This window comes from Arachis stenosperma, chromosome 5 (genome assembly GCF_014773155.1).
Source record: "Arachis stenosperma cultivar V10309 chromosome 5, arast.V10309.gnm1.PFL2, whole genome shotgun sequence".
Classification (NCBI taxonomy): Eukaryota; Viridiplantae; Streptophyta; class Magnoliopsida; order Fabales; family Fabaceae; genus Arachis; species Arachis stenosperma.
The window spans coordinates 12479339-12502104 of NC_080381.1; the positions used below are offsets into that span (position 1 = coordinate 12479339).

At 37.3% G+C, this 22766-nt stretch overlaps 1 non-coding gene across 1 annotated transcript; it reads left to right on the top strand.

Moving 5' to 3' along the window:
- The first annotated feature begins 461 nt into the window (after nucleotides 1-461).
- Nucleotides 462-565, top strand: LOC130984400 (small nucleolar RNA R71). The gene has a single exon (XR_009088338.1). It is a non-coding gene; the product is annotated as a small nucleolar RNA R71 (small nucleolar RNA).
- The last annotated feature ends 22201 nt before the right edge of the window (nucleotides 566-22766 follow it).

The window sequence follows — 22766 nt, forward strand, 5'->3', positions numbered from 1 at the left end:
GTTGATCTTTCCATGAGAAATTCGGATGATTTCTCCATGATGAATTATAGGTGTTTCCATAAGGTCCACCTATGTAATTTACCTCTTCCATTGCAGGGTTCTCAGGATCATAAGCTTCTTCTTCAGAAGATGCCTCTTTAGTACTGTTGGATGCATTTTGCCATCCATTCAGACTTTGAGAAATCATGTTGACTTGCTGAGTCAACACTTTGTTCTGAGCCAATATGGCATTCAGAGCATCAATTTCAAGAACTCCCTTCCTCTGAGGCGTCCCATTATTCACGGAATTCCTCTCAGAAGTGTACATGAATTGGTTATTTGCAATCATGTCAATAAGTTCTTGAGCTTCTACAGGCGTTTTTTTTAAGTGAATGGATCCACCTGCAGAATGGTCCAATGACATTTTGGAAAACTCAGATAGACCATAATAGAATATATCCAATATGGTCCATTCTGAAAACATGTCAGAAGGACACTTTTTGGTCATCTGCTTGTATCTTTCCCAAGCTTCATAGAGGGATTCACCATCTTTTTGCTTGAAGGTCTGAACATCCACTCTAAGCTTGCTCAGCTTTTGAGGAGGAAAGAATTTATCCAAGAAGGCCGTGACCAGCTTATCCCAGGAGTCCAGGCTATCTTTAGGTTGTGAGTCCAACCATATTCTAGCTCTGTCTCTTACAGCAAAAGGGAAAAGCATGAGCCTGTAGACTTCAGGATCTATTCCATTCGTCTTTACAGTCTCACAAATCTGCAAGAACTCAGTTAAAAACTGGTAAGGATCTTCATATGGAAGTCCATGAAACTTGCAGTTCTATTGCATTAGAGCAACTAATTGAGGTTTCAGCTCAAAATTTTTTACTCCAATGGCAGGAATTGAGATGCTTCTTCCATCAAACTTGGATGTTGGTTTAGTAAAATCACCCAGCATCCTCCTTGCATTATTGTTGTTGGGTTCGGCTGCCATCTCCTTCTCTTGTTCGAAAATTTCAGAAAGGTTGTCTTTGGATTATTGTAATTTAGCTTCTCTTAGTTTCCTCTTCAGAGTCCTTTCAGGTTCAGGATCAGCTTCAACAAGAGTGTCTTTTTCCTTGTTCCTGCTCATATGAAAGAGAAGAGAAAAAAAAAGGAAGAAGAATCCTCTATATCTGGACAAAGAGGATCCTTATTATTAGTAGAAGAAGAAAGGAATAAAAGTGGAGAATCCAATCACAAGGGTGAGGATAGAGGCAGTGATTGGAGATGAAGAGAGGTGAAGAGAAGTGTTAGTAAATAAATAAATAAATAGAAGAAGAGAAGAGAGGGAGAATTCGAAAATAATTTTGAAAAAGTAGTTAATGATTTTCGAAAATTAAAGATAAGATATAATTAAAATTAAAATTTAAAACAATTAGTTAATAAAAAAATTTTTGAAAAATGATGAGATATTTTCGAAAATTAGAGAGGGAGAAGTAGTTAGGTGGTTTTGAAAAAGATAAGAAACAAACAAAAAGTTAATTAGTTAGTTGAAAAAGATATTAAAATCAAATTTGAAAAGATAAGAAGATAAGAAGTTAGATAAGATATTTTAAAATCAAATTTTTGAAAAAGATATAATTTTAAAAAGATATGATAAAAAGATAGGATTGAAAAAGATTTAATTTTTAAAATTAAAATTAATTACTTAACTAACAAGAAACTAAAAGATATGATTCTAGAATTTAAAGATTGAACCTTTCTTAACAAGAAAGTAACAACTTCAAATTTTTTAAAATTAATCACATTAATTGTTAGTGTAATTTCGAAAATTTGAAATAAAATTAAGAAAAAGATTTTTGAAAAAATATTTTGAAATTTTCCAAATTAATAAGATAAAAATGAAAAAGATTTGATTTGAAAAAGTTTTGAAGAGATAAGATTTTTTAAAATTGAAAATTTGACTTGACTTGTAAGAAACAACTAATTTTTAAAATTTTTTGACCAAGTCAACCCAAAATTTCGAAAATTTGGAGAGAAATAAGGAAAAGATATATTTTTTTATTTTTGAATTTTTGATGATGAGAGAGAAAAATATAAAAATGACTCACAACATGAAAATTATGAATCAAAACTCATGATGCATGCAAGAACACTATGAATGTCAAGATGAACACCAAGAACACTTTGAAGATCATGATGAACATCAAGAACATAATTTTAAAAAAATTTTTATGCAAAGAAAACATGCAAGACACCAAACATAGAAATCTTTAATGCATGGACTCTAACAAACAAAAAATGCATATGAAAAATAACAAACAACACAAAATAAGAAAACATCAAGATCAAACAAGAAGACTTGTCAAGAACAACTTGAAGATCATGAAGAACACTATGAATGCATGAATTTTCAAAAAATGCAAGAAAAATTTTTAAAGCATGCAATTGACACCAAACTTAAAAGTTGACTCAAGACTCAAACAAGAAACACAAAATATTTTTTATTTTTTTTTATTTTATGATTTTTTTGTATTTTTATTATTTTTTTCGAAAATATTCTTTAGAAAAACGAAAATAAAGAAAAATTTTATTGAAAATTTTTTTTTTTGAAAACTTTTTAAAAAGAAAATTACCTAATCTAAGCAACAAGACGAACCGTTAGTTGTCCATACTCGAACAATCCCCGGCAACGGCGCCAAAACCTTGGTGGAAGAAATTGTGATCATCAATAATGGCTCTTTGGTATGTGCATCTATTAACTCAGCACTTTCTTTCCACAACTTTGCTCAACTAACCAGCAAGTGTACTGGGTCGTCCAATTAATAAACCTTACGTGAGTAAGGGTCGATCCCACAGAGATTGTTGGTATGAAGCAAGCTATGGTCATCTTGTAAATCCCAGTCAGGTGGATTCAAATGTGATTGGATTAGATATTCAAAAGATAAATAAAATAAACAGGAAATAAAGATAAAGTTACTCATGTAATCCAATGGTGGGAATTTCAGATAGGTGCATGGAGGTGCTGTGTTCCTTACGAATCTCTACTTTCTTATTACATTCATCCAATCCTTCTTACTCCTTTCCATGGCAAGCTGTATGTAGGGCATCACCGTTGTCAATGGCTACATCCCATTCTCTCAGTGAAAAAGGTCCAAATGCTCTGTCACAGCACGGCTAATCATCTGTTGGTTCTCAATAAGGTTGGAATAGAATCCAGTGATTCTTTTGCGTCTGTCACTAACGCCCAGCCTTCAAGAGTTTGAAGCTCGTCACAGTCATTCAATCCTGGAATCCTACTCGGAATACCACAGACAAGGTTAGACTTTCCGGATTCCCATGAATGCCGCCATCAATTCTAGCTTATACCACCAAGATTCTGATTAAAGAATCCAAGAGATATGCGCCCGGTCTAAGGTAGAATGAAAGTGGTTGTCAATCACGCGCGTTCATAGGTGAGAATGATGATGAGTGTCACAGATCATCACATTCATCAAGTTGAAGTGCAACGAATATCTTAGAACAGGAATAAATCGAATTGGATAGAAAATAATAGTAATTGCATTAAAACTTGAGGTACAGCAGAGCTCCACACCCTTAATCTATGGTGTGTAGAAACTCCACCGTTTGAAAATACATAAGTGAAAGGTCCAGGCATGGCCGAATGGCCAGCTCCCATGATCTGAGAACTAAACATCCCAAGATGTGGTCAAAAGACCGAATGATCAAAAGACATCTAATAAACTAGTAAAAAGTTCTATTTATACTAAACTAGCTAGTAGGGTTTACAGAGGTAAGTAATTGATGCATAAATTCACTTTCGGGGCCCACTTGGTGTGTGCTTGGGCTGAGCTTGATCTATTCACGAGCTGAGGCTTCTCTTGGAGTTGAACACCAAGTTGTAACGTGTTTTGGGCGTTCAACTCTGGTTTGTGACGTGTTTCTGGCGTTTGACTCCAGAATGCAGCATGGAACTGGCGTTGAGCGCCAGTTTACGTCGTCAAATTCCTGAACAAGGTATGGACTATTATATATTGCTGGAAAGCTCTGGATGTCTACTTTCCAACGCCATTAAGATCGCGCCATTTGGAGTTCTGTAGCTCCAGAAAATCCATTTCGAGTGCAGGGAGGTCAGATTCCAACAGCATCAGCAGTCCTTTGTCAGCCTCTTTATCAGAGTTTTGCTCAGGTCCCTCAATTTCAGTCAGAAAATATCTGAAATCACAGAAAATACACAAACTCATAGTAAAGTCTAGAAATGTGAATTTAGCATAAAAACTAATGAAAACATCCCTAAAAGTAACTAGATCATACTAAAAACTACCTAAAAACAATGCCAAAAAGCGTATAAATTATCCGCTCATCAGTGCTACTACAGGTAATGTCTGTATGGACTGAGTGTGATCTACCTTTTCTGCTTCTGGACCAGGTGCAGCTTGTGGTGGTGGCACAACTGCAAGCTGCAATTGCATTATCCTTGCTTTCTCTTGAGCATCATCTTGCTTTTTCTTGTTGTGGCCCACGTCTCCACAGTACATGCACCGAATTGGAGCATACTTCCTTTTCATCTTTGTCTTTGTGCTAGTGGGTCCTTCAGCCTTGTCCTTCCTTCTATTTGTTGTTGGTCTGCCTAGTTTAGGTTTGATTGGAGGTGAAATAGGTGCAGGAAAACCAGTTTTCTCCCATAGATCTTGTCCCTTGACGGAATTAACATTGAATTGGTATGTTCTTCTGTACGCCTCCATAGTCAACCATTCGTGGCAATATTCCTCAGGCCTCTTATTATTTTTTTCTTGAATAGCCGATATTGTGTGTTGGTGCACGAAATTGCAATAACACTTTTGCAATCCCGCACAACTAACCAGCAAGTGCACTGGGTCGTCCAAGTAATACCTTGCGTGAGCAAGGGTCGATCCCACGGAGATTGTCGGCTTGAAGCAAGCTATGGTTATTTTGTAAATCTTAGTCAGGATATCAGAAATTATCAGGATTGATTGTAAAAAGCAAAAGAACATGTAATGGTTACTTGTACTGCAGTAATGGAGAATGGGTTGAGGTTTGGAGATGCTCCATCTTCTGAATCTCTGCTTTCCTACTGTCTTCTTCATCAAACACGCATGTCTCCTTCCATGGCAAGCTCGTGTAGGGTCTCACTGTTGTCAGCAGCTACCTCCCATCCGCGCAGTGAAAGCTAATGCAAAGCACTCTGTCACAGTGCCGCCAATCACCGGTTTGGTTCCCTCCCCTACCGGAATAGAATCACTCTTTTGCGTCTGTCACTAACGCCCAGTAGGTTACAGGTTTGAAGCACATCACAGTCATTCAATCATTGAATCCTACTCAGAATACCACAGACAAGGTTTAGACCTTCCGGATTCTCTTGAATGCTGCCATCAGGTCCTGCCTATACCACGAAGATTCCGATTAAAGAACCCAAGAGATAACTACTCAATCTAAGATAGAACAGAGGTGGTTGTCAGGCATATGTTCATAGTTGAGAATGATGATGATTGTCACGGATCATCACATTCATCCGGATTAAGAACAAGTGTTATCTTAGAACGGAAGCAAGCATGATTGAATAAGAAACAGTAGTAATTGCATTAATCCATCAAGACACAGCAGAGCTCCTCACCCCCAACCATGGGGTTTAGAGGCTCATACTGTGGAAGAAACGTGTACAAAATGTTATGAGGTCATAATGTTCTGATTACAATGTCAAAAGGTCCTATAAGTAGTAAACTAGTATCCTAAGGTTTACAGAAATGAGTAAATGACAGAAAAATCCACTTCCGGGCCCACTTGGTGTGTGCTTGGGCTGAGCATTGAAGCTTTTATGTGTAGAGACATTTTCTGGAGTTAAACGCCAGTTCTCATGCCAGTTTGGGCGTTTAACTCCAACTTTTAATCCAGTTCCGGCGTTTAACGCTGGAATTTCTGAGGCCGGATTGCTACGCGGGTTTGGGCCATCAAATCTTGGACAAAGTATGGACTATTATATATTGCTGGAAAGCCCAGGATGTCTACTTTCCAATGCCGTTGAGAGCGCGCCAATTGGGCTTCTGTAGCTCCAAAAAATCCACTTCGAGTGCAGGGAGGTCAGAATCCAACAGCATCTGCAGTCCTTTTCAGTCTCTGGATCAGATTTTTGCTCAGGACCCTCAATTTCAGTCAGAAAATACCTGAAATCACAGAAAAACACACAAACTCATAGTAAAGTCCAGAAAAGTGAATTTTAATTAAAAACTAATAAAAATATACTAAAAACTAACTAAAAGATACTAAAAACATACTAAAAACAATGCCAAAAAGCATACAAATTATCCGCTCATCACAACACCAAACTTAAATTGTTGCTTGTCCCCAAGCAACTGAGAATCAAAATAGGATAAAAAGAAGAGAATATACTATAGACTCCAAAATATCAAAGAAACATAGCTCCAATTAGATGAGCGGAACTAGTTGCTTTTTGCCTCCGAACAGTTTTGGCATCTCACTCTATCCTTTGAAGTTCAGAATGATTGGCATCTATAAGAACTCAGAACTCAGATAGTGTTATTGATTCTCCTAGTTAAGTATATTGATTCTTGAACATAGCTAATGTATGAGTCTTGGCTGTGGCCCAAAGCACTCTGTCTTCCAGTATTACCACCGGATACATACATGCCACAGACACATAATTGGGTGAACCTTCTTAGATTGTGACTCAGCTTTGCTAAAGTCCCCAATTAGAGGTGTCCAGGGTTCTTAAGCACACTCTTGTTGCCTTGGATCACAACTTTATTTCCTTCCTTTTTTTTTTCTTTTTCTTTTTTTTTTCTTCTTTCTCTTTTTTTTTTTCGAAATATATTTTTTTTTCACTGCTTTTCTTGCTTCAAGAATCAATTTGATGATTTTTCAGATCCTCAATAACAGTTCTCTTTCTCCTCATTCTTTCAAGAGCCAACAATTTTAACATTCTTAAAACAACAAATTCAAAAGACATATGCACTGTTCAAGCATTCATTCAGAAAACAAAAAGTATTGCCACCACATCAAACTAATTCAACTAGTTTCAGAGATAAATTTCGGAATCCTGTACTTCTTGTTCTTTTGTGATTAAAGCATTTTTCTTTTAAGAGAGGTGATGGATTCATAGGACATTCATAGCTTTAAGGCATAAACTTTATTAATTTTATTAATTAAGAACAAGACTCAAATATAGATGTAAGATGAGACTAAAATAAAGGAAAAAGGATAATAATAAAAACGAAAAAAAACAGAGGCTCCTAATGATAGAGGTTTTCACAGAGTTAGGACTCAACAACCTTGATTTTGAGAAGTGGATGCTCCCCCAGCTTGAGAGGAGAGCTTTTGGCGCTTCAGTTCCTTGATATCACGCCCCTGCTTCTCTTGTTCCTTCAGCAATTTGCAGATCATGCAGTTCTGATTCTGCTGTTCTTCCTTCAGTTGCTCCATAGTCTCTTGCAGCTTGTTGATGGATGCTTCTAGGCTGGCCCAGTAGCCAATTTCAGGGAATTCAGGGAGGAACTCACGCGTCCTCCTCTTGATAGAGTTGTCTTGCACTTGTCCTTCCATTGACTTCTTGGTGATTGGATGTTCAATGGGTATGAACTCATCTACTCCCATTTTTACCCCAGCCTCTTTGCAGAGCAAGGAGATTAAGCTTGGGTAGGCCAATTTGGCTTCAGTGGAATTCTTATTTGCAATTGTGTAGATCTCACAAGCAATCACATGATGCACCTCCACTGCTTTTCCAAGCATAATACAGTGAATCATCACTGCTCTCTTGATGGTGACCTCAGAACGGTTGCTAGTGGGCAATATGGAACGCCCAATAAAGTCTAGCCAACCTCTTGCAATTGGCTTGAGGTCTCCCCTCTTGAGTTGGTTTGGGACACCCTTAGAATTGGTTATCCACTTAGTTCCAAGGAGGCATATGTCCTCTAGAACTTGATCCAACCCCTTATCTACTCTCACCATCCTCCTATTGAAGGAATCAGGATCATCTTGTAGTTGAGGTAACTTGAAGATTTCTCTTATTTTGTCCAGATGGAAGTACATAACTTTCCTTCTGACCATGGTTCTGTGGGTAGGAAAAGCGGTTCCAGTCATTCTTTGCTTATCTGTGAGCCACAGATTTGAGTAGAATTCCTGAACCATGTTCCTTCCAACCTTTGTCTCAGGATTGGTCAGAACTTCCCAACCTCTGTTTCGAATTTGCTCTTGGATCTCCGGATATTCATCTTCTTTCAGATCAAATTTAACTTCCGGGATCACTGACCTCAGTCCCATTATTTTGTGATAATGGTCCTCATGTTCTTTGGTTAAGAACTTCTCTTCATTCCAAAGATTCTTTGGATTGGTCTCCTTCCTTCCTCTTGAGTTGGTTTGTTTTCCCTTGGGAGCCATGATATTGATGAATCTTGGCTTAGTGATCACGGAAAAGCACACCAAACTTAGAGGTTTTGCTTGTCCTCAAGCAAAAAGAAAAGAAATAAGAGAAGAGAGAGAGAGAGGGAGAGAAAATTCGAATGGTGTGAGGAAGGAGGGGTGAGGAACGTTCATTTATAGAGTGGGGGGAGGAGAATTTTGAAAACAAAAGAGAGATTTGAAAGGAAATTTGAAAAGATATGAAAGATTTTTGAGAAAAGGGTGAGTTTTTTGAAGAAGATTTGGGATTATTTTGAAATAGATTTGAAAAATTGTTTTGATTTTTGAAGATTTGAAAGTGAATAATGAATGATTGAAGTGTGATTTTGTAGAGAAGTATGGGTGAGAAAAGGAAAGTTTGAAAAAATCTGAGTTGAAAACAAAAATGTGGTCCCCCCACCAAGCTGGCGTTAAACGCCCAGAATGGCACCCATTCTGGCGTTTAACGCCCATTTGTTGCCCCTTTTGGGCGTTTAACGCCCAACCAGGTACCCTGGCTGGCGTTAAACGCCAGAAAACCTTCCTCACTGGGCGTTTTTCTGAACGCCCAGTGATGCTGCACACCTGGCGTTAAACGCCCAGAATGGTGCCCATTCTGGCGTTTAACTCCCAGAATGGTACCATTACTGGCGTTAAACGCCCAGAATGGTGCCCATTCTGGCGTTTAACGCCCAAAATGCCCCTTACTGGCGTTTTTTCGCCAGTAAGCTCATTTTCTCTGCTTTTTGAGCTGAATCCTTCTGTAACTCTGTGAATTCCTTCATTTTTGATACTTGCCTCTGTAAGAACTAATCATACAACTTCCTAATGACTGGGTTGCCTCCCAGCAAGCGCTTCTTTACTGTCTTTAGCTGGACTTTCACTGAGAATCACTCAAGTCTCAGTTCTGAGCATTCCTGCTCAAAATTTCCTTCAAGATAGTGTTTGATCCTCTGTCCATTAACAATGAACTTACTGTCAGAATCAATATCCTGAAGCTCAACATACCCATATGGTGACACTTTTGTAATCACATATGGACCCCTCCAACGGGATTTGAGTTTTCCTGGAAACAGTCTGAGCCTAGAGTTGAAGAGGAGAACTTTTTGTCCTGGCTCAAAGACTCTGGTTGACAATCTCTTGTCATGCCACTTCTTTGCCTTTTCCTTATAGATCTTAGCATTTTCAAAGGCATTGAGTCTGAACTCTTCTAGCTCATTTAGCTGGAGCAATCTTTTTTCACCAGCTAACTGTGCATCCATGTTTAGGAATCTGGTTGCCCAGTAGGCTTTATGTTCCAGTTCCACAGGCAAATGACAGGCCTTTCCATACACCAATTGGTATGGGGAGGTCCCTATAGGAGTCTTGAATGCTGTTCTGTATGCCCACAGAGCATCATCCAAGCTCTTTGCCCAATCCTTTCTTCGGGACATCACAGTCCGTTCCAGGATTCTTTTTAACTCTCTGTTAGAGACTTCAGCTTGCCCATTTGTCTGTGGATGATACGGAGTTGCCACTTTATGGCTGATTCCATATCTAACCATAGCAGAGTATAGCTGTTTATTGCAGAAATGAGTACCCCCATCACTGATTAGTACTCTAGGGACGCCAAACCTGCTGAAAATGTTTTTCTGGAGGAATTTCAGCACGGTTTTGGTATCATTAGTGGGTGTAGCAATTGCTTCTACCCACTTAGATACATAGTCCACTGCCACCAGAATGTAAGTGTTTGAGTATGATGGTGGGAATGGCCCCATGAAGTCAATTCCCCATACATCAAACAGCTCTATCTCTAATATCCCTTGTTGAGGCATGGCATATCCATGAGGCAGGTTACCAGCTCTTTGGCAACTGTCACAGTTACGCACAAACTCTCGGGAATCTTTATAGAGAGTAGGCCAGTAGAAGCCGCACTGGAGAACTTTAGTGGCTGTTCGCTCACTTCCAAAGTGTCCTCCATACTGTGATCCATGGCAGTGCCATAGGATCCTTCGTGCTTCCTCTCTGGGTATACACCTGCGGATCACTCCGTCAGCACATCTCTTAAAGAGATATGGTTCATCCCAAAGGTAGTACTTGGCATCTGAAATTAGTTTCTTTCTTTGCACATAACTGTACTCCTTGGGTATGAACCTCACAGCTTTATAATTTGCAATGTCTGCAAACCATGGAGCTTCCTGAATGGCAAAGAGTTGCTCATCTGGGAAGGTCTCAGAGATCTCAGTAGAAGGGAGGGACGCCCCAGCTACTGGCTCTATTCTGGACAGATGATCTGCCACTTGGTTCTCTGTCCCTTTTCTGTCTCTTATTTCTATATCAAACTCTTGCAGAAGCAACACCCATCTGATAAGCCTGGGTTTTGAATCCTGCTTTGTGAGTAAGTATTTAAGAGCAGCATGGTCAGTGTACACAATCACTTTGGATCCCACTAGGTAGGATCTAAACTTGTCAATGGCATAAACCACTGCAAGTAATTCTTTTTCTGTGGTTGTGTAATTCTTCTGTGCATCATTTAGAACACGGCTCGCATAATAAATGACATGCAGAAGTTTGTTATGCCTCTGTCCCAACACTGCACCAATGGCATGATCACTGGCATCACACATTAATTCAAATGGTAATGCCCAATCTGGTGCAGAGATGACTGGTGCTGTGACCAGCTTAGCTTTCAGGGTCTCAAATGCCTGTAGACACTGTGTGTCAAACACAAATGGTGTGTCAGCAGCTAACAGGTTACTCAGAGGTTTAGCAATTTTCGAAAAATCCTTGATAAACCTTCTGTAGAATCCTGCATGCCCCAGAAAGCTTCTGATTGCCTTAACATTGGCAGGTGGTGGTAATTTTTCAATTACCTCTACCTTTGCCTTATCCACCTCTATTCCCCTGCTTGAAATTTTGTGCCCAAGGACAATTCCTTCAGTCACCATAAAGTGACATTTCTCCCAGTTTAAAACCAGGTTAGTCTCTTGGCATCTTTTCAGGACAAGTGATAGGTGGTTAAGACAGGAGCTAAATGAGTCTCCATATACTGAAAAGTCATCCATGAAGACTTCCAGAAATTTCTCTACCATATCTGAGAAGATAGAGAGCATGCACCTCTGAAAGGTTGCAGGTGCATTGCACAGACCAAAAGGCATCCTCCTGTAGGCAAACACGCCTGAAGGGCAGGTGAATGCTGTTTTCTCTTGGTCCTGGGGATCCACTGCAATTTGGTTATAGCCTGAATAGCCATCCAAAAAGCAGTAATAGTCATGACCAGCTAGTCTTTCTAGCATTTGGTCTATGAATGGTAAAGGAAAATGATCCTTTCTGGTGGCTGTATTGAGCCTTCTGTAGTCAATACACATACGCCACCCTGTGACTGTCCTTGTAGGGACCAGTTCATTTTTTTCATTATGAACCACTGTCATTCCTCCCTTTTTGGGAACAACTTGGACAGGGCTCACCCAGGGGCTATCAGAAATAGGATAAATAATCCCAGCCTCTAGTAATTTAGTGACCTCTTTCTGCACCACCTCCTTCATGGCAGGATTTAGCCTCCTCTGTGGTTGGACCACTGGTTTGGCATTATCCTCCAACAGGATCTTGTGCATGCATCTAGCTGGGCTAATGCCCTTAAGATCACTTATGGACCACCCAAGAGCTGTCTTGTGTGTCCTTAGCACTTTAATCAGTGCTTCCTCTTCCTGTGAATTTAAGGCAGAGCTTATAATCACTGGAAAAGTGTCACTCTCTCCCAGAAATGCATATTTCAGGGATGATGGTAGTGGTTTGAGTTCAGGCTTAGGAGGCTTATTCTCCTCCTGAGGAATTTTCGAAAATTCCTTTGCCTCCTCTGGCTCTTCCTGATCAGTTTGAGCATCTTTGAAGATGTTCTCAAGCTCTGATTCTAGGCTTTCAGCCTTATTGATCTCTTCTACCAGAGAGTCAATAATGTCAGCGTCCATGCAGTCCTCTGGTGTGTCTGGATGCTGCATAGCTTTTACAGCATTCAACTTGAACTCATCCTCATTGACTCTCAAGGTTACTTCCCCCTTTTGTACATCAATGAGAGTTCGTCCAGTTGCTAGGAAAGGTCTTCCTAGAATGAGAGTTGCATTTTTATGCTCCTCCATTTCCAGCACCACAAAGTCAGTTGGGAAGGCAAATGGCCCAACTTTGACAATCATGTCCTCTATTATGCCTGATGGGTGTTTAATGGAGCCATCAGCAAGTTGGAGGCATATCCTGGTTGGTTTGACTTCTCCAATCAACCCAAGCTTTCTGATAGTGGATGCAGGTATTAAGTTAATACTTGCTCCAAGGTCACATAAGGCTACCTTGGTGTAAGTGCCTTCCAATGTGCATGGTATCAGAAAGCTTCCAGGATCTTGAAGCTTTTCTGGTAAGCTTTTTAGAATGACTGCACTGCATTCTTCAGTGAGAAATACTTTTTCAGTTTCTCTCCAATCCTTCTTATGACTTAAGATCTCTTTCATGAACTTAGCATAAGAGGGTATTTGCTCAAGTGCCTCTGCAAAAGGAATCTTTATTTCAAGAGTCCTTAAATAGTCTGCAAAGCGGGCAAATTGCTTATCCTGTTCCGCTTTGCGGAGTTTCTGAGGATAAGGCATCTTGGCTTGATATTCTTCAACCTTAGATGCTGCAGGTTTATTCCTTACAGAAGTGGTTGAAGAAGCCTTGTTAGGGGGATAATTACCAGAACCCTCAGGTGCCTGATTCTCCTTGGGTGTTTGAACGCCAGGAGTGGATAAAGTTTGGGCGTTAAACGCCAACTTCTCCCCCTTTTCTGGCGTTTGAACGCCAGAACTGGGCAGGGAATGGGCGTTTAACGCCAGCTTTCCTCCCTGTTCTGGCGTTTGAACGCCAGTATTGGGCAAGGAATGGGCGTTTAACGCCAACTTTCCTCCCCTTTCTGGCGTTTGAACGCCAATAATCTTCCTCTCTGGGCTCTTACTGTCCTCAGAGGGATTTTGAACAGTAGCTTGGTCATCCTCTGTCAACTGTTCCTTAATTGATTTCTTGCTCTTTTGAGCAGTGGCATTCAGTGTTTTCCCACTCCTAAGTTGAACTGCTTGACATTCTTCTGTTATTTGTTTAGATATTTGCTGTTTTGCTTGTTTCAACTGCAGTTCTATGCTCTTGTTAGCAACCTTAGTATCATGGAGCATTTCTTTAAATTCTGCTAACTGTTCTGTCATCAGGAGCAATTGTTGATTAAGCTCATTCATCTGTTCTTGAGGATTAGGGTCAGTGACTAGTGCCATGACCTCCTCCTTTGGAACGAACTCATTGCTAGAATATAAGTATTGGTTTCTAGCAACAGTGTCTATAAGCTCTTGAGCTTCTTCAATTGTCTTCCTCATGTGTATAGATCCACCAGCTGAGTGGTCTAAAGACATCTGAGCTTTTTCTGTAAGCCCATAGTAGAAAATGTCTAACTGTACCCACTCTGAAAACATTTCAGAGGGACATTTTCTTAGCATACCTCTATACCTCTCCCAGGCATCATAAAGGGATTCATTATCCTCTTGTTTAAAGCCTTGGATGTCCAGCCTTAGCTGTGTCATCCTTTTTGGAGGGTAAAAATGATTCAGGAATTTTTCTGATAACTGTTTCCATGTCTTTATGCTTGCTGTAGGTTGGTTATTTAACCACCTTTTTGCTTGATCTTTTACAGCAAATGGAAACAGTAACAGTCTGTAGACATCCTGATCTATCTCTTTATCATGTATTGTGTCAGCAATTTGTAAGAACTGTGCCAGAAACTCAGTAGGTTCTTCCTCTGGAAGACCGGAATACTGGCAATTTTGCTGCACTATGATAATGAGTTGAGGGTTTAGCTCAAAGCTGCTTGCTTTGATGGGAGGTATACAGATGCTACTCCCATATGCAGCTGTAATGGGGTTAGCATAAGACCCCAGAGTCCTTCTGGACTGATTAATTCCACTTAAGTCCATAATAGACAAAAGGGAAATGAGAGTAATTGCAAAGAGATGAATTTTGTTTATTTTTTTATTATTTTTTTTTTGAAATAACCGAAAAATTAAAATAAAATAAAATAATACAAAAGGAAAATAAAATAAAATTCGAAAATTAAGAATAAAATAAGATCAAAGCAAATTGGGAACTGAATCAATTAGTAAAGAAAAAGATTTTGAAAACAGCAATTAAGAAGATATGATTGAAAAAATTTTTTTATGAAAAAGATTTGATTCTTAAAAAGAGGAAAGAGAAAAACACAAAAAGACACCAAACTTAAAATTTTAGAAAATCAAACACTAATTTTTTCGAAAATTTTAAAGGAAAAACACAAAGAGGACACCAAACTTAGAACTTTTATGAATCAAAAAGGAACTAAGAACAAGAAAAAAAATTCGAAAATTAAAAGAAGAAAAACAAAAAGCATGCAATTGACACCAAACTTAGAATATGAACTAGACTCAACTAAAATACTCTAAACCAACAAAAAGAAAACAGTCCTAATCTAAGCAACAAAATAAACCGTCAGTTGTCCAAACTCGAACAATCCCCGGCAACGGCGCCAAAAACTTGGTGCACGAAATTGCAATAACACTTTTGCAATCCCGCACAACTAACCAGCAAGTGCACTGGGTCGTCCAAGTAATACCTTGCGTGAGCAAGGGTCGATCCCACGGAGATTGTCGGCTTGAAGCAAGCTATGGTTATTTTGTAAATCTTAGTCAGGATATCAGAAATTATCAGGATTGATTGTAAAAAGCAAAAGAACATGTAATGGTTACTTGTACTGCAGTAATGGAGAATGGGTTGAGGTTTGGAGATGCTCCATCTTCTGAATCTCTGCTTTCCTACTGTCTTCTTCATCAAACACGCATGTCTCCTTCCATGGCAAGCTCGTGTAGGGTCTCACTGTTGTCAGCAGCTACCTCCCATCCGCGCAGTGAAAGCTAATGCAAAGCACTCTGTCACAGTGCCGCCAATCACCGGTTTGGTTCCCTCCCCTACCGGAATAGAATCACTCTTTTGCGTCTGTCACTAACGCCCAGTAGGTTACAGGTTTGAAGCACATCACAGTCATTCAATCATTGAATCCTACTCAGAATACCACAGACAAGGTTTAGACCTTCCGGATTCTCTTGAATGCTGCCATCAGGTCCTGCCTATACCACGAAGATTCCGATTAAAGAACCCAAGAGATAACTACTCAATCTAAGATAGAACAGAGGTGGTTGTCAGGCATATGTTCATAGTTGAGAATGATGATGATTGTCACGGATCATCACATTCATCCGGATTAAGAACAAGTGTTATCTTAGAACGGAAGCAAGCATGATTGAATAAGAAACAGTAGTAATTGCATTAATCCATCAAGACACAGCAGAGCTCCTCACCCCCAACCATGGGGTTTAGAGGCTCATACTGTGGAAGAAACGTGTACAAAATGTTATGAGGTCATAATGTTCTGATTACAATGTCAAAAGGTCCTATAAGTAGTAAACTAGTATCCTAAGGTTTACAGAAATGAGTAAATGACAGAAAAATCCACTTCCGGGCCCACTTGGTGTGTGCTTGGGCTGAGCATTGAAGCTTTTATGTGTAGAGACATTTTCTGGAGTTAAACGCCAGTTCTCATGCCAGTTTGGGCGTTTAACTCCAACTTTTAATCCAGTTCCGGCGTTTAACGCTGGAATTTCTGAGGCCGGATTGCTACGCGGGTTTGGGCCATCAAATCTTGGACAAAGTATGGACTATTATATATTGCTGGAAAGCCCAGGATGTCTACTTTCCAATGCCATTGAGAGCGCGCCAATTGGGCTTCTGTAGCTCCAGAAAATCCACTTCGAGTGCAGGGAGGTCAGAATCCAACAGCATCTGCAGTCCTTTTCAGTCTCTGGATCAGATTTTTGCTCAGGACCCTCAATTTCAGTCAGAAAATACCTGAAATCACAGAAAAACACACAAACTCATAGTAAAGTCCAGAAAAGTGAATTTTAATTAAAAACTAATAAAAATATACTAAAAACTAACTAAAAGATACTAAAAACATACTAAAAACAATGCCAAAAAGCATACAAATTATCCGCTCATCATGTGTATACAAAGCATTTCTATATATTTCACAAAAAATAATTTCATTCAGTGAAGTATGAATCATGGTATGTATCTAAAAGAATAAATGAGTTATGAATTCAAACTGTCAACTGCCAAAACCTGCAGGAGCAAGTATGGTTACCCAAATCTACTACCATATTAGTTGGCCATCCTTAAACTTCGTACACTTCCTCCTTGGCATCACCCAACCAGTAGGGAGCCCAATTTCTGGATAACTTAATAAGAGAATCTAGCCTACTTTGCTGAAATGGAGTAAGTATTCCTTGATAAGTCAGAAGCTTCAGTCTATTGTCAGACATGCTTTTCATAACCATTCTTCGTACCTCCTCTGCTAGGCTCAAAATAGGCTTTCCTCTGTCATGCTTGGTCTTTGCATTGAAAGATTCACAAGCATTGTTGCATATGTTGTCTACCTTTTCCCCTTCACTGAAATGGGCTTTGGTCCAAGCTTCCTTCGACCACTTGGCTAAATATTCCCATGCTTGTTGATTAATCTTTTTTATTCTAGTCATATTCCTTTCGAACTCAACTGGGGTCCTCGATCTTGCACACTCTTAGACCACGTCCTTAAGCTCGAAGCTGCCCCACTGTTTAAAGAAGTTCCTCCACAAATGCCAGACACAAAATCTGTGTGAAACTGCTGGCACTAGTTCTTTGACAGCAGGTATTAACCCCTGCACAAACAGTCAAACCCGAAAAGATTTATAGTCATTTTAGTCCTTCAAAGAATCATCATTAAATCAGACATGTCCTTAAAATTAAATCGTGATTCAAATTGGTCCTCACCTTTCGTATATCTGAGATGAAACACAAGTTCTTTGCCTCATAGTCTCCCAGGTCTGAGAGAAGTAGCTCCAAAAACTATTTCCAGTTCTCTTTGTTCTCAACATCAACAATTGCATATGCAATCACAAAAATGTGATTGTTTGCATCTTGTCCGCATGTAGTGAGAAGCTGTCCTCCATATAATGTTTTCAGGAATGCTCCATCTAACCCTATCAATGGCCTACACCCTACCTTGAAATCCTTCTTACAAGTATCTAGACAGACATAAAATCTCTCGAACTGAGGCGGATTATCAGTAACGGGAATGACAACCACCTGAACGGTGGAACCTGGGTTGGCAGTTAGCAATTCATGTGCATAATCCCATATCAACCCGTATTGTGAAATCTCATCCCCTTCAACTATCTTCCTAGATGTCTTAAGAACTCTGGTAATGCATGAGCTATTCAGCTTCATGTTGCACTTCTTAACAAACCACTCATACACCTCCCTATGATTCATCTTAGGGTGCTTCCTAAGTTTTGGGTATAACTTATTCACAGTCCATTCCAATATCGCAGCTCTGTTTTTTTTCTTTCTTGCGCAAGTGTGATTGTCAACTAGTGTTTTTATCTATCAGGAACCATCACTGGGGTTGTGTGCACAATATACTACCCATGGATAGTCTTCACACTTACAAACAGCCCTGACTCTAACCTTATCATTCTTACAGAACCTTATATTCCTACCCCATTGTATAGTATAATCTCTAGTGGTAGCCATAAAATGTTGCTTGGATTTGAAAACCATACTTACCTCAAACTTCAGATCACCAAATTTGGCCTTATCATTATAATATGGATACACAGCTGGCCCTTCGTCTTCAGAGTCTAACTTCTGGACAGAATCTTCTGACTTCCATTCATCTTCATATGACGATTCTTCATACAAAAATTCTTCGTCTGACTCTAAAATTACATGAATTCACCATAAAATTGTAATACAAAAAAAATTAATTCACACAGATCTATTAAATAAGCAAATCCAATAACTCATACACAATTAATTATAGAATACCTCCATCAGGGCATTCATCATATTCGATATCCTCATAGCTGGAATCATCAGTGTCAATAGCTTTGTCCCTTGTTCTGTCAACAACAGGCCTATGCTTCTCTCTCTGATCTACTTTCTTGGCCCTAGAAGACTCTACTCCATCAATTCCACTGTCACTGTCACTACTGTATATAGAATCTCTTGCAACTTTTGGAGGCTTGTACAAACTGTCTTTAGCACTCTCATATAAATCATGAGAGTCACTATCTTTATCGACTAGAGTTTCCTTAACTTGCCTTCCAGATCTTGTACTGGTTGTAGCTTTCACCTTTTTGTTGATCTTATCGGCTACTGTAGCCTTACCAAAAACTTTAGTAGCCTGGAGTTTAGTCCAAGATTTGGGCTGCTAGATGGGCTTTTCCATGGGCTTAGTTTTGGGCTTTAGAGTGGGCTTAGGTGTGGGTTCAGGAGTGGGTTGAGGAGTTGGTTCAGGTTTGGCTTTAGGTGTGGGCTTAGGTGTGGGTTGAGGAGTGGGCTTAGGTGTGGGCTGAGGAGTGGCCTTAGGAGTGGGCTGAGTTTTGGCTCTTTTTGACTGAGGTGATTTTTTTGTTGTCTTACAATCAGGTTGGGACATTGCATCATTCTGGTCTTTGTTCAGTTTCTCTGCTTCTTCAGGGATGGTTGGCAACTGTAGTACATCATCACCATCCTCACTCACGCAGTCAACCACGTGTAGCTTAGACACTACATGCTCAAAATAGATATTTATGAGATGATGATTCCTCCTGCAATCCTTAACCAATGCCAACAGATTAGCGTCATTTTCTAGCCTTCTCAAGCCATTATCCAACAGTATTCCAGGCACTTTCCACAAGCAATTGTTCATCTCAGCATATCCCAACTCCTTATAGTATCCCTTCACAAAGAAAACGTCTAGAGTGTCTGCTTCTACACCCATTAATACTTCAGTATTATCTGGTTCATAACACAGATAGCCTGATTCATCTGTTTTGAACTTTCCACCATGGTGAAATACAAAGGTTATAGGGGGACCTTCCATCTGAAACCAAAACAGCAACACACACAACTAATGAAAAATTTTTTCATAAAGAGGCAAAGCAGATTCAATATCAACTACGAAAATGAATCTAAAACACACACATGCAGCTACACAGAATACAAACATTGTTCTCAAGACTCCAAAAACAGGGTCATTCATGGATCATCACCAAACCCCTAAGCTTGAACACATTCTCCTAAACCCTAACATTGCAAATAGTAACAATGGAATTCCAACGATAATACAAGCACATTGATCAGGAGATAAAACCACAATCAATGTCAAAAAATAACAAAAGAAAGCTAACCTACCTCTCACGCAAGGCGATGGAGTGCCCTCTTCGATTGACCAACGTTGTCGCAAACCGGTCTTCTGCAACTCCAGCACAATGTCGTCGTCGGTCTAGCCTGGTAGTCGCGGTTCAATGCTTTGTCTTTGTGGAGGTAACAACTAAGAGGAAGGAATTGCAGAGGTTTTTTCTTTTCAGAAGAAGGATGTAACTAGAGAGATATAAGGAAACAGGGATGAAAATCCAAGTGTTGAGTAAATACTCAAATTAGTCCCTCAAATATCACGCGATCTCCAATTTGGTCCGCCAAAGATTATTTTTAGTCAAATTCATCCTCAAAAGATTTTAGTTTAGTCACGTTAGTCCTTCCGTCACTTTCTACGTTAACGGCGTTAACGGAAAGTGATGTGGCACGTTAAGTGCCACGTGGCAAGATGACGTGTCACGTTAAGTGACACGTGTCACCAGATGATTGGTTGACGTGTCAGATCAATGACACGTGGCACGCCAGGTGTCAATTGACATGTAAAAAAATTATTTATAATCAAAATAGTCCTTAAAAGTCCAGAAGTAAGTCATTTTCATCCCAAAAATTTTAAAAATTAATCAAATTAATCCTTATTTAATTTTTTAATTTTTTGTTGGTAATATTAAATTTGAAATATTTTTTTATACTACTAATTTTAATAAAAATATAATTGGCAAACAAAAAATTAGTAATTGTATCTTTTCTTCTTAAAATTTTTTTCAATAAAATTATCTCTCTCCTTTAATTATTCTCAAAATCTCTCTTATTCTTTTTTATTCTAAAACCTTTTCTTACATTATTACATTTTGCTAGTATATATATATATATATATATATATATATATATATATATATATATATATATATATAAAATGTATGTATTTGTTAACCTAAATAAAGTTATATGCTCAAAATCAAAATTTATGTATGTTAACCAAAACAAAGTTATATGCTCTAATTTTAATATTTTTTTAGACCTTAATAAACAAAATTCTATTTACATGAAAGAATAAAAATAATTAAATTATTATAAAATTATTTTGTCATTTATATTTTAAAATTTTACCATTTTAAATTATAATTTTTTTAATTTAAATGAGTTTATCAAATTATTGTTGATTATATATTTAAAAATTTAATATTTTAAATCTCACTAAATAATATAGTAGTTATTTTAAAATTTAAATCTTTTAAATTTTTAAAATTATAATTTTTATTATTGTTTAATTTATACGGTAGAATTCAATAATTAAAAAATTGATTTCTCGAATCACTTGTTGAATCTCAATATTTTAATAAAAAATATTTATATGATAGAACTCAAACTATTGTTGAATCTTAATAACTAGTATATAAGAAAAATTTTAATATTTTGGATTTTACTAAATAAATATAATAGTTATTTTAAATATTTTAATTTTTTATTCAACAAGTGATCCCACAAATCAGTTTTTAAATTATTGAGTTCTATCATATAAATTAAACAATAATATAAATTATAATTTTAAAAAATTAAAAGATTTAAATTTTAAAATAATTATTATATTATTTAGTGAGATTTAAAATATTAAATTGTTAAATATATAATCAACAATAATTTGATAAACTCACTTAAATAAAAAAATTCCACTATAAAAAAAACTTACAATTTAAAACTATAAAATTTTAAAATACAAATGATAAAATAATTTTATAATAATTTAATTATTTTTATTATTTTATGTAAAGAGAATTTTGTTTATTAAGGTCTAAAAAAATATTAAAATTAGTACTATCATAAAATATTTTTAATTTAATATTATATATATATATATATATATATATATATATAAAGACTAATTTGATTAATTTTTCAAATTTTAGGGATGAAAATGACTTACGTCTGAACTTTTAAGGACTATTTTGATTATAAATAACTTTTTTATATGTCAATTGACATGTGACGTGCCACGTGTCACTGATCTTACATGTCAACCAATCATCTGGTGACACGTGTCACTTAACGTGACACACGTGCCACGTCACTTTATGTTAACGCCGTTAACGTAGAAAGTGACGGAAGGACTAACGTGACTAAACTAAAATCTTTTGAGGATGAATTTGACTAAAAAAATCTTTGGGTGACCGAATTAGAGATCACGTGATCTTTGAGGGACTAATTTGAGTATTTACTCCCTAAGCGTTGTAACGGGGAGCAAACAAAATGACGCCGTTTAAGGTTTCGCTGAGGTGTTACACTAACGGCCAGGTCAGCAGATGTTCACGCCGTTACTCAAACATTTGATGGAAGAACTAATGTTACCAATTTTAAATTTTTCGGAGACATTTTTTATTAACTTTTTCTTACGGGGACTAATTTGGAGATCGTGCTATCTTTCGGGGATCAATTTAAAAAAAAAACTAACGCGCATACAAAAAATCAGTCTATAAATTAATTACTTTATTTATGTATAAATATATATATAGTTTAATTTATTTTTATTGTATATTTTATATATAACAATAACTAATTTTTTATGTATATATAACATGATTGTAATTTTAAATATAATTTGATATAATTAACTTTGTTTGATCATTTAATATGATTAAATTTTACTTTTTTCCTTATAAATTGAAAGTATTTTTGTGGTTGATAGATATATAACCATTCGTATTTTCTTTTATCGATTTAAACTAAAAAAAAAAAGTAATTTTATGATAAATTATTAATATTTTTATAACCTAAAAATTTAAAATTTGATTCTTATTATTTGCAAAAAAATTTAGACAAGTAGTTCTATAATCATAATTAACCCAATAAATCTTTAATTATAAGTCTTGACAAGAGAATAATTAGTCAATTTTTGTTAATAATTGATATATTTTGAGAGACCGAAAAAAGCTTTGTTTCTCTCTCAACCATTAATAATCTATCTATTCTATTATATAAAAATCGGATGTCTGTACTTAATGATGGAGCTGATGTGGCATGCTCTGGAGAGTGTTTTCCGATTTAATTATATCAGCTAATTGATTTGATTAGATATTTAAATATTAATATAATTTATTATAATATATATTACTTAATTAAATTTATTACATTAATTGTAATTTGTTATATTAGTTAAT